The 16,908-nt window shown below is 49.2% G+C and overlaps 1 protein-coding gene across 4 annotated transcripts in view; it reads left to right on the plus strand.

Moving 5' to 3' along the window:
• The first annotated feature begins 2,721 nt into the window (after window positions 1-2,721).
• The window catches only part of FBLN2 (fibulin 2), a 96,151-nt gene continuing 81,964 nt past the window's right edge, over window positions 2,722-16,908 (plus strand). Inside the window, exon 1 of one of the 4 annotated variants that reach the window (XM_048315913.1) lies at window positions 2,722-2,975. The gene's annotated coding sequence lies outside the window, so the exon portion shown is untranslated. Of the gene's footprint in view, window positions 2,976-3,379; window positions 3,453-3,875; window positions 3,972-14,683; window positions 14,796-16,908 lie in introns of those variants that run through there. The other 3 variants (XM_048315914.1, XM_048315915.1, XM_048315912.1) reach the window with 3 other exon arrangements.

Raw genomic sequence — 16,908 nt, forward strand, 5'->3', positions numbered from 1 at the left:
CAAATCAGGTTCCAAGATAAAGATAATTTTCCTGCTATTTCCCTTGAAAAGCCTTTTGATGTTAGATTTGGGTACATTTCTCAGGCACTGGCAGTAAAATGCCAGAATCTGAAAGAATACTTTATCAAATGCTGCTTGTAAGTGCTCTTGCCTTGCCAGTACATTAAATTAATGGCAAGTCACTGTCAGGCACACTTGCTGCTGGCTTGAAGAATTAGGCTTTACTCTGTTTTACATGTACCACCTTATTTCCTCCCAGGGCACTCAATGGGTATAGCAGAGAGTGAATGTGACCAAACACCTGCAGAAAAATTGGCTGATGATAAGGAAAGGGAGATGCCTCCTAAACTGCTCGAGTGGGTGATTCTCACACTGCAGGAATCTTCTCCTGTGAGCTGCTGCTTTGACTTTTCCCTTTACAAGTTCTGCTGTGCAGGTCCCAGCAAACCTTTACAAGTCCTGGTGATCAGAAATCCCCAGAATGGTGTGAGCTTTTCTCCATGGGCTCAGAGTCGATGTAGACTGTGACTGATTTGTTTGGATTGAGCTAGTCTATTTCCTCTTGTAGGAAATGTGCTAGAATAGTGACTCTCTGGTTTTTTAAAGCAGCAACATCTGCTGAAGGCTTTTCCTGTGTGAGCTGTGCATTTCTTATGTTTCTCAACCATACACTGCACTGAAAGGCGTGCTGTGGAGTGCTCTGACTTTGGCCAAGGAGGCATTGTTTTCTGTTGCTTTGTGACATCTTCCCAAATTCTGAAAAACTGTGGTTGGATGAGGACACGCAAGCAAATATTTCAGTCTGAGTCTGCTCTGCTCCATGGCTGTTCAACCAGAGCAGCACCACTTTAAAGTGGGAATGCTAGAGCTATGTGGAAGGGAGAGTCATGGAAGAGATGTGGCAAAAGAGTTCCTACAATTTACAGGGGCAGAGGACACTGGTGGTGTTGTTCCCACTGGTCTGCAATTAGGAAATTGTTGTTTAGGAATCCCTAGAGACTTTTTTTTTTTTTTAATCTCAGCTCTGGAATTTTAAAATGGCACATCTTCTTTCTCCTGGTTTGGTTCCTCTTCTATGGGGCTTTTATTTGGAAAATAAGTTGTTTCTAAGTGGGTCAAGGATTAACCACCCCATGTCCAGAGGTTTCTCTGTGCTCTGGTTCCCTGCCTGTCTCTTGGAAGGAGGCAGTGCTACCCTCTCCCCTTTGGTGCACAGTGCAGAGCTCAGAGATTCAGGAGTGTTGGAGATGCAAAAAAGGGCTGAATTCAAGTCCAAACTTTTTTCCTGAAGTCAGACTTCCAAAGAGTTTTGCTTTCCAAAGCTAGTCCCTGGGTGGGCATGTGCTATCCCACCCATGAGCATGGCTGCCCTGTCTTTGTGTGGATTCACACGACCTGCCGTATCCTTTCAGTCCCCAGACAATGCTGTCAGTTTTCTTACATTCAGAAATGATGGATATTTCCATTTACCCTCACTGCATTAAATCCTGGAGGTATTAGTTCTTCAGTATCACTTGAAGTCAAAGATAAATATTTTAAGTGATCTCAGGTTGTTAAAAATATGGCTCAGAGACAGAGTTTTTTATTTTTTTTACTTGGATAAATTGAGTGAAAGCAAGGCCAAGACAGAGACCCTGCACACGACTTCCCCACACCTCTCCCCTGCTAAGGTGCTCCAACAAACCTCAAGGGTCAAACCACAGGGTCACCTCCACAGAGGTAGAGAGAAATCAGAGTCCTCTGGTCTTCCTATGCTTTCATTTTTTTCTCCAGATGAAATTCAAGACTGTGTAGGAACACTTTGGGAGGGTTGACTGTTTGCTTACAAAGTAAATAGCCTTTTTCTCTCTGGCTAAAGTTACACAATGATTCTGTGTAGTTGGTCCATCCCTCGGGGAGCCCAGCAGCAATCAGCAGGACCCTTCCCACATCCACTGCAGCATCACACAGTAAGACAGTCCCACTTTCCCAAGCACTGGCTGTGTTGGAGACAGGATACCACATTTCAGAAATGGAAACTCTTACCCTGCTACTTTCCCCTAATTGTATGCACATTTTGTCTGTGCAGACTTCAGTCTTCCTTGTGAATGGGAGTTGAGAGCCAGGGCCAGCTCCAAAGTCTTTTCACAATATTGCATTTTCAGTGCCCTACACTGGGCCAGGCTGAGTTTGCAGTGAGGAAGAGAAGAAGGAGGAAGGTGACCAAGCACTGTAGGGAGCTACCACCTCTGATTGCAGCAGCAGATTCTGCTGCATCTCTTGGTTGTTGGGAACGGCAAAGCTGGCAGGCAGGCCATGGATGCTCTGGTGCCTCCAGCAGCTGTTTGCAGCTGTCCCCATGGCCCGGGCCAGGGCTGGCTGGTGCCGCAGAGCTGTGCGGCTGCGGGCTGGACGGGGGGCCTTGGTGGGACACTGCCACGCTCCTGCCGCTCTTCCCTGCAGGCTTGGGCAGAACTGTCCTGCCAATAGCTCCAGTGAGCATCAAACAAGGTCTCTTCTTCCCATAACCAAATGCCTAAGAAGATGGAGGAGCTCTGCAGTGTAAAAACATCCCAGCTGCGTGTCTCAGTGCTGCCTGCCCCAGGGACAGAGCTTCGGGGCTGGCCTCACAGTCAGGCTGGAAACAGCTTGTCCTGAAGGGACAGAAATGCAGGGGGAAGCCGAGCCTGGTGCCCAGAGAGATGTCCCAGAGCTCCCGATGCAGGGCAAGAGGCTCCCTCTGACCGAGCCCCCTGAGCTCACAAGCGCAGCTCCTGTCTGGCAGGGAGCACACCCGGTTCTTCCTGAGACCCTCCGAGGAGGGATGTTTTCCCGATGACATAGTGTTTGTTGCAGGGACCTCGTTCGTCCCAGGGACTTGTCTCTAATTTATCCCAGGATGGGTTTCTATAAACAGCCGCTATTGTCATACGACAGCCGAACCCTCTCGCTGAACAGATCGGGATCCGATCACCAAATGCTTCCCTGAGGGCGAGGTGAGTTTGGGGCTCCTCAGATCTCAGTGAGCATCTGCGGGACAAAAATGAATTTTGAAAAGCCCTTCTTGTAGCACAAATTCGAAGCCACCTTTGGTCGACAGAGCGGGGTTAACCTGGGCAGAGCCGGAGGCGAGGTCCCCCGGCCCCAGGGCAGGCGCGGCGCTCACCTCTCACCCCCGGCTTTTCCTTTTGTCTTTGTAGCTGCGGTCCCCAGGAGCCCGTCTGCGGGCAGCTCCGCTCCCCGTGAGCCTCCCCACACAGCCCATCTCCTTGTCCCGGCGTGTCCGGCCGCGCTCCGCCGCCCGCCCGGGGCGCCGGGGCTCCCCGCCCGTCCGCCCGGCCGGTGTCAGGTTGGACAAACCCCCCGCCGCCGCTCGGCCCCGCCGCAGCTTTCCGGCCCCTCCCTCCGGCTCCCGGGGTCCCGCGGCCCCTTCCCCGCGGAGCGGAGCGGAGCAGCGCGGCGGCGGCGGCCCGGTAAGTGCGGCGGCAGCGCGGGCGCGGAGCCCCGGGCACGGCCCCGCTGTGCCCCGCGGAGCCCCGGCCCAGGGTCCCGGGCCGCTCCCGGAGCCGGCGGAGCGGAGCCCGCTGCAGCCCCTCGACTCAAAGCCCTCTCGCGGCTACCGGGACAAATACGCGGGTATTTCCTTGCGCTGTTCCTCTTCTTTCTCCTTTTTTATTTTTTTCTGTTAGTTTGAAAGTGGCAAATTGTCAAAGGAAAAAAAGTTGCTGTGGATGTTTCAGAGCTGTTGCTTTATTGAAAACAAGTCCCTGGGTGGAGGCGAGAGCAGCCCGCGGGGCGGTGGGAGTGTTTGCAAAGCAAATGTCATTTGGCGTTGGGGGAGAGCTGCCGAGATTGTTCCATAAACGCGTTCACCGAGTCGGGCAGGCTTGCTCGCCTCCCGTGAGCCGAGCGAAAACCAATGGGAAGTTCGAAAGGAAGAGGGGAAAGTATATGGCACAGCTAAGAAAAGCGCTCTCTGCCTGCCTTTGCTGGTATGCTCGGATTTCTGGAGCGAGCAGCGTTTAAATGGAGCTGGCGCTGTGCCGGGGAGGGTCGGGGGCACCGGGGAGGGTCGGGGGCACCGGGGAGGGATGTGCTGGGGAAGTTTGGGGGACCAGGCTTGTGGGATCAGTGGAGAAATCGAACTCCCGGCACAGAATCACTCGGTGTGTTCAGGGCTGAGCGAAAGGCAGCCGGTTCTCTGCCCCCACGCCTCCCCTCACCTTATCTCTTCCCTTGTCGCTCAAGCGCTGGTGCAGGAGCCTGTCGGTCGCCCCGAGCTGAGCCGCCCGCGGGGAGCGAGGTCAGGGGAGGAGGGTTTGGGCACACGGGCTGTAACACCTGCAGGAAGGGCCTTTGAGCTCGCGTGTGCCCCACTGGTACCAAGTTTTCTCTGTAAACCCTTGGTTTTCTTTGGAAGGGAAGGTTGCTGTTATTGCCACGTTATATCAGCACCGAGTTTGGCTTCTTTGCACCCGCGGGCGATGAGTAGAGGGGCGGTGTTGGGAGTGTGTGTGGTTTTCTGACAGACTATCAGCACCTGAGTTCTCTCCTTTCCTGCTCCTCCTCAGGACACATCTTTGCTTTAGGCATCCTGGTCCTTTCAGTTGCAAGCGGAGGCTATGGGCGCATCCCATAAATGTGGCTTTACTTGTAACTCATGGCATTTAACAACAAAAACTACAGCTCATGGTATACAGTTAATGGGCGTAAAATTATCTGAGAAGATTTTGGACACAAACCACCCTTACTAGTGGAATGGATGAAATTAGTTTTTATTATGAAAGATTTTCCCCTAATGACAGAATGGAGGCTATAGAGGCCAAAACCCAGTCTTTTAACTGGTTCTTTTCCCAAGTGGAGTCAGCTGGACCTTCAAAATCACTTTGAAGACAGTTCTACCCACATTAATAGGGCTGATGTTGGCCTAAAAATATCATCCAAAAATCACACTCTTAATTGGCATTGCTTTGTTGGCAAAGCTTTCCCAGTGCTGCGTTACTCTTGGAGAGCCATGTTATTTTAATTGCATCAATGTATTCTGTCACGAAGGCAACGCTTTGAGCAGGATTTATTGAGTTTAGTGTAGTGGCTGGAGCTTTAACTTCTCCACTAGACAAGAAACTGATGGCAAAGCCATGGAGCTCTTCAGCCCTGGAAGTGGAATCCTCGGGGATTCCACTTCTGTGGGACTGCAGCAAGCTACTCTGCAAGTGGGAAAAATAATAAGTAAACAGTAGCCTTGCAGTGTATATAAATACTAGGAAAACTGGTTTTCTTTTAGTTTAAATCAGTTTTTGTAATTGAAGAGATCTCTCTTCCTGTCCATCTGTCTATCCATCCATTTAATACCTTTCCAGTCGCATGAGGTGATCATGTGCTATTAGACACTTCTAAATTTAGCTGATCTGCTTGAAGCTGGAAGAAATGGTGTTCTGCAGCTTTGTGTGCTGAGCGTAGGTGGCCTTTGGGAGGTGGTGATGGGCAGAGAGTCCCACAGTGCTTGGTGGCATTAAAGATGACATTCCAAACAAAGCCCTTTCTGTCCCGCTCTGGCGTGCGCTCGTGGGAGAGCTACAGCAAGCCCCATCTCTGGGGGCTGGGGGTGAGTGTGGCTGAGGATCAGCTGGCCCACTGCAAGAGGCTTGTGAGCTCACAGGAGGCCTGACCAGAGCGCTGCTGAGTGTAGCTTTACTCCTGCATGTGTGTGAGCAGCACCCCGGTCAGGTTCTTGGGGCTCAGGGGTGGATTGCCACGGAGCAGCAGCGCAGGGAGGAAATGGCATCCATGGCATCCTCTGCAGGGCTGTCCCCGGCTGGGATGGAGGCTGCTGGACAGTTCCTCAGTGACACGAGGGGACACTGCTGGGGTTTCCATGCTGCCAGAGCCCCTCCAGCACTGCGGATGTCCCTTCCTCTGGATCTGCAGGAGCAGAGCAGTTACAGCCCTTCTCCGGGCTGCTTTCATTCCATGATTTTGTGCCTTTTTTGTGTGTACTGGAACCTCTAAGAGCTCCTGTTGCTCTCATTGCTGTAGTGTCTGGTGACTGAGTTCTCACAGGCTGCATGGAGACTGTTGGGTGTGGGAGGGACCTTGGCTGTCCCTCCCCACCATCCCTGTGCCCTCAGATTTTGCATCCCATGTGAACCAAACCAAGCTTCCTGCCAACCATGCCTCTCTCTGCTGCTTCTCTCCTTAATCCAGGGAGATGACAAGTGTTTACAGGGTTGGTCTTCTCTTTCAAACTGTTCTTTGGAAATGTTTCCATGCCTGGGAGTTTCTTCCCGCAGTTTGTGGGTACAAGGTGGGATTTAACTGCTTCTGGCAAAACCAGAAGGTGTCTCTTACATTCTCCAGAGATTTTTGGTGGTTGCTGAAAGACTTGCAGTGGGCACATGCTTTCCTATGGCTGCCTTCTGGCTGTTCAGCAGGAGAAACCAGAGTGCTGCTGGCTGGGACCTGGCTGCCTCTTCCATGAGCCTTTGATCTTGGGGCCACTGTGATCTCAGGTGGCCTCACAGTGCCCTGGGAGCTCCCCTTCCTCCTCTGTCCCAGGGCTGAGCGTGCTGAGGTGTTTTTCTTAGTTGTATGCAGATCCCTAGTGACAGAAAGAACCCTGACTCTTAATTATTGTGCCTCTTATCTCCTCTCCGATGTGCCACCAGCCCATGTGTTTAGAATAAGGCTCTGATCTCATGATATGGGCTCATGCATTCACTTTTGTTTAGCTTTTCCCCCCATTCTCTTGCATTTGAAATTTGGATTTCCGTCCAGCTCATTGGCATAACATTAACCTTTCTTTCTGCTGGAAGTGACATGTTGCCTTTAATAACAGGGGCCTGTATTTAATATCCCAAGAAGTCCTTTCCAATTCCATGTTCATATAGATCAGGAGTTAAACAAAAGAGACTTGGAAAGGGGCTTTCCAAAAAGTGCTTTGTTTTCTCCTGCTTATGTTATTGTGGTCTTTTTGTTGGAAATCAAACTGTCGAAGCAAACATGTCCCACTTAGGTATGAAGAAATGCAGCTCGCTTGTGGCCTGGCCACTCCTCCTCCTGCTGCTCAACATGACCAGAGCAAGACCAGACCCTTCGAGTTACGTTTTCATTATTGTGTGTTACAAACCTAACGTATTATTCATGGAAATTAAGCCATGTTAATTACACCTCTTGGTTTGCATTAAGGCAGACGTACATTCCTGTCTGTCCTGTTTGCTAATGAGCTCTGTGGCTTGGATCCAGAGGCAGGGAGTTGTTTAAGCCCTGTCACTGATGCACTGCCTTCCCCATCCAGATGTGACCTCGCGGCTCGCCGCGTCGGGCCGGCCGGGGAAGCCACTGCTGGAGCGGGGATGTCACTGCCATTTCTGCCTGGGTGCAGTGGAGCCTGTGGCTTTCCTCAGCATGGTCTCCTTTTTATGAATGGAGGCAGGCAGGGAGCGCCTGCCCGGTGCCAGGAATGCGGAGCTGGAGGGAGCGTGGGAAGCGCAGCATGGCACAGCTGCTCGGGCAGCGGCTGGGCTGGGGCTGGGCTCGGGGCACCCCACACGCTCCTCTGTGTGCCATGAGGGCTCAGGAAGTGCCCTTCCACTCCTCACAGACTTTCTGCCTATTTTGGTAGGGATTGCTTTTTTTTCTTCATTTTTTTTTTCTTGTGATCCTTGGCATGAAATTTCTTTTAGTTTAGTTCTAGTTTTTGCTCCTGACTCTATTCGCTGAGAATACCTTGGAGACAAGGAGCTCATTTTTTCCTGTATCCACAAAACCTTTTAGTAACTGCTAACCCCTTACACCTGTACACGTAAGTCAAGAAAGGATCTTAATGCAGTTTTGTCTAGACTGGTGGTGGAGGGAGAGAGAGAAAACAGTTCCTGGGGCAGGCATACATGACATTTTGGAAATAGAAAATACAACCAGCAAAGATTATATCCCCACCAGAGCTGGCAGAAGGGGTCTTATGGGTGTTCTTAATCCACCTCACTGCAAATCCAGCCCGGTTAGCTCAAACCAGCTTTGTTTTTGACTTAAATTAGCTGAGTCTGCACTAGCACAGTGAATGTTCCCTCTGTCCCTGCTGCCAGATGTGTGGTAGGGGACTACCAGCCAGCTGCTGGTCCTTAGCCAACTCCTGCCGTAGCCACGGCCAGGAGACACCGTCTGCGTGTCCCCCAGGCTTCACTTAATGAGAGCTGGGCCATTTGGCCAGGAGCAGCTTAAGATGTGCCCCTTACACTCTGTTTGTGCTGTCCTAAATCATCTCAGGTTGGTACCTGTCCCCCAGCTCATCGCTGTTCCTTCTGGCAAATTCCACAGGTCGCTGGTGGGGCCAGCTGGAATCCTTCAGGGCATCTGTGAGGTTCCTATTGAACAGCTCTTTCACTCATGGAGGACAGACCTGTTCTTCTGCCTGAGCATTTGTGAGCCATTGAGGATGATACTGGATATGCATGGACAGAGGTTTAGGGGATGCCTGTGGGATCTAAATTCCTGTTTAAATTACAAGGCAATTTGTTGTCTGAGTTTCTGTGACAGTCACATTTGAAGTGTTTCATAGAAACAGCTTCTAGGACTGTTGCTTTGCTGTGCTGTGCCTGGGCTTTGGAGGCGAGGTTACGTATAAAAAACATTAGGGTGAAAGCTGGAAAAGCTCTTTTGCTGGTGTCATGAATCAGATCAGAATGAGAGAATACATTTAAAACTCTGGAGTGAAACCTTTTCACAGGAGAGTGCTACTTTAAATATATGTCTGGAATGGGGAAAAAAAAACACTTCTGAAAATGATTTTTTAAAAAATAATTAAACTCCGCTGTTTAGAAACGATTAATTATTGTAACATGTGAGCGCTGCAAGGTTTCATCTATTCACAGTAGTATTTCAAATGATTTAAAGTTGTTTGTTCAAGGTTTGCTTTTAGTATGTCATTAAATGTCATGGATTTATTCCAGCTGTCCTCCACAAATGTATCACTTGTGAAGGATTTTGCATGAGAACAGGCTGCCAGATTTTAGTTTTGATAGCAAAGCCCAATTTTGTTTTATTTTTAATCTAGTTTTGTTTTACTAAGGGTGTTGCTGACTCTAAATGGAGTTGGCATAGAAGGTGGTAGCAGCTCTACTGGGCAGAGTTACTGGACCTGGCGTGCACCTCCTGAAAGCCCCTAAGCCCGGGGTCAAGGGTGGGCAGCTTGTGCAGATATCTGACCCCACTGACCACTGCCAGCCGTCCCCTGCTCTGGGCTGTGCTGGTCACTGCCCCTGCACAGTTCCCACGAGCACTTCCTAATTTGCTTTAGACAAAACCAAGTGGATTATCTCAAAACACTAATTAGACTATTGAAGATAATCCTGCTGGCTTTTGGGTTTGTCTCTTTCTTTCCTGAAGTGAATCGGGGGCACCTGAAGGAGCTGGGCTGGTGTGCCACACCACGGGCTGCACACCAGCCCAGGGCAGGGACTGGCACCAGGGCTGTCACAGCCCAGAGGGGTCAGTAGTGAAGAGAACTTCTTGGATTGAGCTGCTGTGCCAGGCCTGTGGAGGCTAATTTTTACTTACTCAGTTTTCAGAACCAGAACACTTACATTTGGCAGCACGTCACGTTCTCCTAATCTAATCTGCCTCCTGCGTGGAGCTCTGTCATACAGTCAATACAACATCCAGCCTGATGATCCTGAAAGTATGATCTTGGGTATGATTAATGTATAAAACGTGGATGGCCATTTGGAAAGGATATAATGAGATACAGAGCAGATTGATTTGGGGGCTTTACCCCTCAGTTCTGGGCTGGTAAGTGGAGTAAATGGCTCTGCTCAGGGGAACTGCAGAATGTTCCGAAACATTCATTTGCCTTGAGAGCAAAACCAAAAATGCAGTCTGCTTTCTGACACGCTGCTTGGTTCCTGGCATGGCTGCCTGCATATCCAGGAGGATATGTCCTGTGGAAAGTGTGTGTAATAATTCAGAGCTTTTGTAAAATGCAGATGTTAACACAAGAGTGCACGATAAGCAATCTCTCCTCACTTTTATTAAGATGTTTGCATTCTTCTCGAGGTGTTGACATAGCACACTATACCCTGGGGTGCTGCAAGTGTCTGAATATTTAGGATGTGTAAAAGAACAAGAACATTTAATAATGTCTCTCCAGTCTGGGCAAACAGGTTAACTTGAGTGCATCACTTCTACTCCTGCATTTAAATAGACTGAATTAAGATGCTGGTAATCAAGAAGGAAACTCACAGGGGTATACTTAAATTTACTAAAATCTCTCTTTCTTCAACGATTAAAAAAGTAAATCAGCACTTTATGATGTTTGCCATGAAGATGAAGCATATGTCTAGAGCAGACAGCTCATGTATTTAATTCTTGGTGACATTTCTGTAGTTCGGGGTCGCTTGTCTCTGAGCGTACGAACAGCCCTGGTTGTGTGTCTGTGCAGTGCTGGGCATTGTGGCACTCTAGCATGCAGCTGAAGTCTCATGTGCTGCCACAGTTGGGGGGTGTCTTTGCACTGGGAAAACTCCCACTAACTGGGAATTTGAACTCCATAATTCTGCTGGATCTAGATGATGTTCAGGTCCCTTCCAACCCAAACCATGCTGTGAAAATGGGCAGTGAAGTGTGTCAGGCAAGCGTGTGTGTGTTTCAAATAATCTCCACTGGGTTCAAAATGAAATGTTTCCATTTGGTTTTTAGCCTGCTTTTCTAAAACTCATTTAAAGAGCCTAAATAACATCTGCCACCAGGAATGTTTGGGCCGGACAAAGGACACGACACTCGGTTGGTGATGAGGGTGGCTGCAGAGCTGGGTGTGCCCAGGAGCAGAGCCCAGGGTTTCTGTAATAACACGAATAACAACTTCTAGTTTTTCCTCAATGCTGTTTTTTCCTGATGGGTAAATTAAGCAGGTCTTGTTTCCTCATTAAAAAGAAAAGCCAAGTCAAAGAAGAAAAATGCTTTCTGCAAAATACCCTGTTTTCATCTTTATTTAATTAACAGCTTTTAAGTTGTAGTCATCCATCTGACCTGCCTCCTGTCTCCTCCCCTCCTTATTGACACTGATATTAGAAGTATGGGAAAACTTAGACTGTTGGCAAAATGGGTGGAAAATCAAATGTTTAATGTTTTGCTTGAACATTTTGTGGTTTCTCCTGAAATTCTTCGTCTGAAACAAAGGATGTTCTTTGTTCTTTATTGGGAGGCTTGCTTTTTACTTGAAAAAAAATGCAATGTCATTTTGGATTGCAGAAGTTTCTACAGAAATGACATAAGTTCTCTACAAAAACATTTTTTAAGACCTGGAAAAAAAGGAGACAGCTACAAACTGCAAAAAAAAAAAAAAATTGACTGGTTTGATGTTTTTTGGCATATTCTTACAAATACATTCAGAATCAAAATGTTAGTGATTTGGAAAAATCTTGAAATAGAGTAATTTCACATGACCCCCTCTTGGAAGCTACTAGGTTTTGCATTCTTTGCTCCAACACAATTCCCACTGAAGAAATACTTCAAAAAACAAGATTATGGATTCTTGTAAAAAATGTCATTCCTTGCTTTTTGGGTACTGCACTAAGTTGTGTTTATGCCTCTTAATCTTACCCTGATTTATATGATCAAAACAAATCAGTCATGGATTTGTTTGGAGTCTGGAAAGGATGTGAACGGAGCCACGAGACAGGCGGCGGCTGCCCGATGGAACTGGCAGGCCCTGGGTGCCCAGCTCCTCCAGCTCGGTGGGGGAGTGCTGGGGGGGCCTCTGGGCACCCCATCCCCTGGGCACCCCATCCCCTGGGCCCCCCATCCCCTGGCCCCTGGGCACCCCATCCCCTGGGCACCCCATCCCCTGGGCCCCCCATCCCCTGGCCCCTGGGCACCCCATTCCCTGGGCACCCCATCCCCTGGGCACCCCATCCCTTGGCCCCTGGGCACCCCATCCCCTGGGCACCCCATCCCCTGGGCCCCCCATCCCCTGGGCCCCCCATCCCCTGGCCCCTGGGCACCCCATCCCCTGGGCACCCCATCTCCTGGGCACCCCATCCCCTGGGCACCCCATCCCCTGGGCACCCCATCCCTTGGCCCCTGGGCACCCCATCCCCTGGGCACCCCATCCCCTGGGCACCCCATTCCCTGGGCCCCCCATCCCCTGGGCCCCCCATCCCCTGGCCCCTGGGCACCCCATCCCCTGGGCACCCCATCCCCTGGGCACCCCATCCCTTGGCCCCTGGGCACCCCATCCCCTGGGCACCCCATCTCCTGGGCACCCCATCTCCTGGGCACCCCATCCCTTGGCCCCTGGGCACCCCATCTCCTGGGCACCCCATCCCCTGGCCCCATGAGGGCTCCCTGGCCCTCCGCACCAGTGGGCACAAAGGCCTGGGAGCAAGCAGGGAGGATGGGGTGATGGTGGTGATCTGAAGTGGGAAGAAAAAAAAGGTGGTTTTGGGATGATGTGAGTGAAAGGACTTGGTGGTCAGCACCTCCTGCCCTTCCAGGCAGGCTGGCTGCCACTGCCAGGCTGTGCTGTTAAATAGCTGGTGCTTGTCGCTCCATGAGTATTCCTTTGTTATTTCAGAATTACTGAGACACTTAACTGGCTGTCCATTAGCTGCCTTAGAGCAAAATAAGATTTGATTAATCATCATTTCAGCAAATTATAGCCTGTTCTACAGGCTAATGAAATTAAGCAGCAGAGAGCTGGCTCCCTGCAGGGAGCTGTGCCTTGCCCTGGCTGTGCAGCCCCTGCCTGGCCTCACCTGGAGGGCTTGGGGGGCACAGAAATCGGGGTCACCCACACGAGTCAGGGATGGGGCACCTGGACTACCAAAGTGATGAGGTGAGGACCACGGAGTGCTGCTGGAGTGCAGTGGAGGTGCTGCTGGGGCTGGCAGAGGTGCAAGTTGTGGATTCCTTACAGCGAGACCCTGGCACAGGGTGCCCAGAGCAGCTGGGGCTGCCCCTGGATCCCTGGCAGTGCCCAAGGCCAGGCTGGACACTGGGGCTTGGAGCAGCCTGGGATGGTGGAAGGTGTCCCTGCCATGGCAGGGGTGGGACTTAATGAGCTTTAAGGTCTCTTCCAACTCAAACCATTCTATGATTCCTAACCTTTGAGGTCACCTCACTTCCTTTTTGTTCCTTTTTTTTGGTAAACAATTGTCATTATAACCAATCAAGATCAAATTTCTGAGCTGAGATGTTGAATTCATCCTTGAAGGATATACATTTTTCTCTGCAATAGTCCATTACATTATTCCAGGTTTTACCTTACCCACATGCTAATTTCAAACATAACTGGGTTTAGTGAATTATGCAACAGGGAAGACAGACCTCTCACCTTTGCTTTAGAATAAAGGTCAAGAGTTTGAAGGCAGGAAAGCTCAAAGATGCAGAACGCAGTTGTTAGAAATCCCACACAAGGTATTTGTAGGTGTTAAATACCAGGGCAGGAATTTAAAAAGCAGGTTCCTTACATGAAATTGCTTTGCTGCCTTCCGGCCAAGAGTTAAAGTTCCCCCAAAGGTTTTCTGTTTTCTACCATCTTTTTGTCTTGCATCTTTTCTTCTCCAAGATCCCTGACTGTTTCTTCCCTTTAATCTCTTTTAGGGGCCCTCTCTTGGCTGATGAAAAGCAGCTCTATCTGCTCCCCTCATCTGCCCAGGGCTGTGGGAAAAAGTAACAGAGACCTCCCATCTCCTTGCCAAATGGGGCTCCCTCAGCCTCCCTGACTCCATTTAGCAGTGATAGGGTCATTGACAATGTTGACATTGGGATTACATGGAATTTGCTTTCACAAAAGTTGGGGAATAGCACAACCATTGTCAGTGTGCACTTTACCCTTTCCAAGACCAAACATTCAGGAAACGTCTGTACCAGGCTGGTGCTGGTTGTTACCACCTGGGTTTGGTGCACAGCATTGAGGACCTGCATGTGGGGCTGGACGAGCAGGAGTGACAGCATTTCAGGACCATTCTCCCTCTTTCTCCTCTGCACCTTCTCTGGTGCATTCGTCTTTGGCAGCTTCACAACAGGTTTAACTCTTCCCTGTGCAGAATTTGGGGAGAAGAGGCTTTTCCTTCTTCTCTCAAGTGTAGTGTTCTTGTCAAGCGTGATGACAACTGCAAATTCAAACCAGAACTAGATCAATAACAACAGAAGAATATTAACAGAAGAGTTAATTGACAAAGTTTAGAGGCTTGATTTGTTAATAGCTTAGCTGATGGCAACACTGGAGAGGAACGGATGGGACTCTTCCAGCCCAACTTCATCACCAAAGATCCCAGACCAGATGCCCAGGGCTTTGCTGGGTCTTGAGGGGCCTCACCAGAGCTGTCTCGGTGAAGAGCCTTGGCTTTGGCCATGGGGATGGTGGTGGCCCTCAGCAAGGAGAGCTGGCCCCTCTGTGTTGGGGCTGCGGTCCCCTCTGCACCAGGCACCCAGGGGAAAGGAGACAAGGGTCTCAGCAGCCCCCCGAATCCCCCCTGGGGTCTGGTAGGGGGAAATGAGCTATTTTAGGGCCCCATTGGGGTGGAGGAGGCAGCCCCAGCGCTGCCCTGGCTGTACCTGGGTCAGGCAGCCCTAGGCTCAGCTTTGAAATGTGAAGCAGCTTCCTTAAGCATTGCAGGGGGTAAAAAGTGAATTAACCATATCATAGGCACATGGTACTTCCCTGCTCAGATTACACTACAAAATCTGGGCAGTTCCTCAGATAGAGCTGGAAAAGGGGATTTGGGAGTGTGAGCAGCACTTGGAGCAGAGCACAGCTGACATGGCTGGGAACAAAAGGTGACAGGGGAACTCGCCACATCTGCATTGCTGCTCATACACAGGTCAGCAGAAATCTTTCCTAACTGGACATTTGTTGCAAATTTGCTGGGAGAAGCGTAAAATAACTTTGTTTGAGTGCTGGCTTTGCTTCGTGCCTTGTGTTCTGCTAGTTGCAAAGATTTTATCTGGCTGGGTTTCACTTTGATTTTTGTACTTTGTTTTCCAGATTTACTTTTTAACTGTTCTTTGGGCTCTAAAGCTGTTGTTAAATATCTCCAATTTGATGCAGTGTAAAGACTTAAGTAGAGAGGGGCGGGTTTGCTTTGTTAGTTAAGGCTGCTAAAGCTGGGTCTTTGCTGCTCGTGGACAAAGCTTTTTGCTTTTTTTGCAAAATGCTCCATAAGCAACACATGTGTTTGTGCTATTAGTCAGATCTTCACGGGCTTTTTTTCTGTTTCCTCCTCAAAGTGAGCTTCTTACAAAAACAATTATTTTTAATGCCACTTCTGGCCTTTTGACTGGGAATTCAAAGTTTTACCTCACAGGCTGGACCGAAAGTTAGGTTTGTTTTTGTTAATGTAAGTCAAGGAGTAGCAATGATTCACTGTGACAGGCTGAATGTGAGCCATATGAACCGAACTGCACAGGCATAAAGGAGGATTGTGCTGCAAAATATCTCCCAGTAATTTAGATTTTGACACACTTACCCCTTCTCAAGTTGCATTTCCCCGTCTCCTCACACTCCTGCCCTTCCCCCACCATCCAGGATCTGATGTGATGGAAAAATATAGGCATTGTCTCTGGGATTAGGAATGGCTGGGCTAGAAGTGCTTTGCTTCTGCGGGTTTTATTATAGCAGTGTGAGAGCTTCCCAAAGAGATGGTAGCAATTATATTCACTTAGGAACAGGGTCTGAAAGGACGACTTTCTGGGCTGGAATAGCGGAGTTCTGAGCTGACTGCCGCTACCCCTGGCAGCGTGCGAGTGCCGTGTGCTGGTTTGTGTCCCAGGGATGGTCCGGGCTGGGTTCCTGCTCCAAGGAGCGGGAGTTGCATGGATGTGCTGGAGCCCAGCTCCCACAGCCTGCGGGTGACAGCGCCAGGGGCTGCCTGGCCCCGGCAGATCCCGGGCACGGGGCCACTGTGTCCCACTCTTGGGGCGCGATTCCACAGTGCCATTTTCTTCCAATTAAGCACTATTGGTATCTTTTGTGCGTGTTTTGGGATTTTTGCTGTAGATCTCTTTTTTCCCTCCTCTTTATTCTGTGGTTTTCTCGTATGAATGGCAAGTGAAGGCTGTTTTAGTGTTGACTCAGATGATACAAACACATAGCAGGGCTTTATGTCCAGCGTTTTTATTGATTCAATGTCTCAGCTTTGGGCTGTAGAAAGGAATAGCAAATGGCAGTTCATTTCTGGCTGGGGTTCCTTTCCAGTAAGTGAAAGGCAGAGCGTGGAGCTGTGTGTGAGTGTAGAAAGTGTAACATCTATAAAATAAGACATGCTTTAATGGCTCTTAAACTTGAAGATTGAATTCTGTTCTCTTAGGAAGTGTATGCTGCAGATACAACAGACACACGCGGGGGGAAAGGAGAACAGAATTTGGTGTTGCAGTGAGTTTGTTACAACCCAGTGGCCCATTCCGAGCCTCCCTCTCCCTGAAATTATTACAAAGGATCCTGCTGGAGGTGGGGATAAAGCCAGACGTTAAGGTTTCATTGTGACCCACCTTTGCTGTTTAATGTCAAATGTGACGTTTTTAAAGCAAACCAAAAATAATACATTGGATACTATTTTTAAGGCAAAACCCCAGCAAAATGTCTGTCATCAGGTTCCAAACAGTTCCTTGCTTAACTTTAACAATGAGCTATCCATTATATGGTCTTAATTTATGGAACATTAAACAGTTTCTGGCATTACTGTGCCCCTGCAGGAAGAACAGATGGTACTTTTGAATGAGTTTTGCTATGGGATAAAATGTTCCAGGTCTTCAACAGATCATATCTATCTGTAAGAAAGGAATAGCATTTGTGTAAAGTAAACAAGATAAAGTCAAACAACTCAAAATCTTCTACTGAAGGAAAAACAATACCTCTAGGCTGAGGTGGCAGTACAGATTGGAAGGTAATGTGGAAAGGTACTGCTTAATATTATTTTAAAGGTGAACATTTGATGA

Source organism: Corvus hawaiiensis, chromosome 11 (assembly GCF_020740725.1).
Source record: "Corvus hawaiiensis isolate bCorHaw1 chromosome 11, bCorHaw1.pri.cur, whole genome shotgun sequence".
In the NCBI taxonomy this organism is placed as follows: domain Eukaryota; kingdom Metazoa; phylum Chordata; class Aves; order Passeriformes; family Corvidae; genus Corvus; species Corvus hawaiiensis.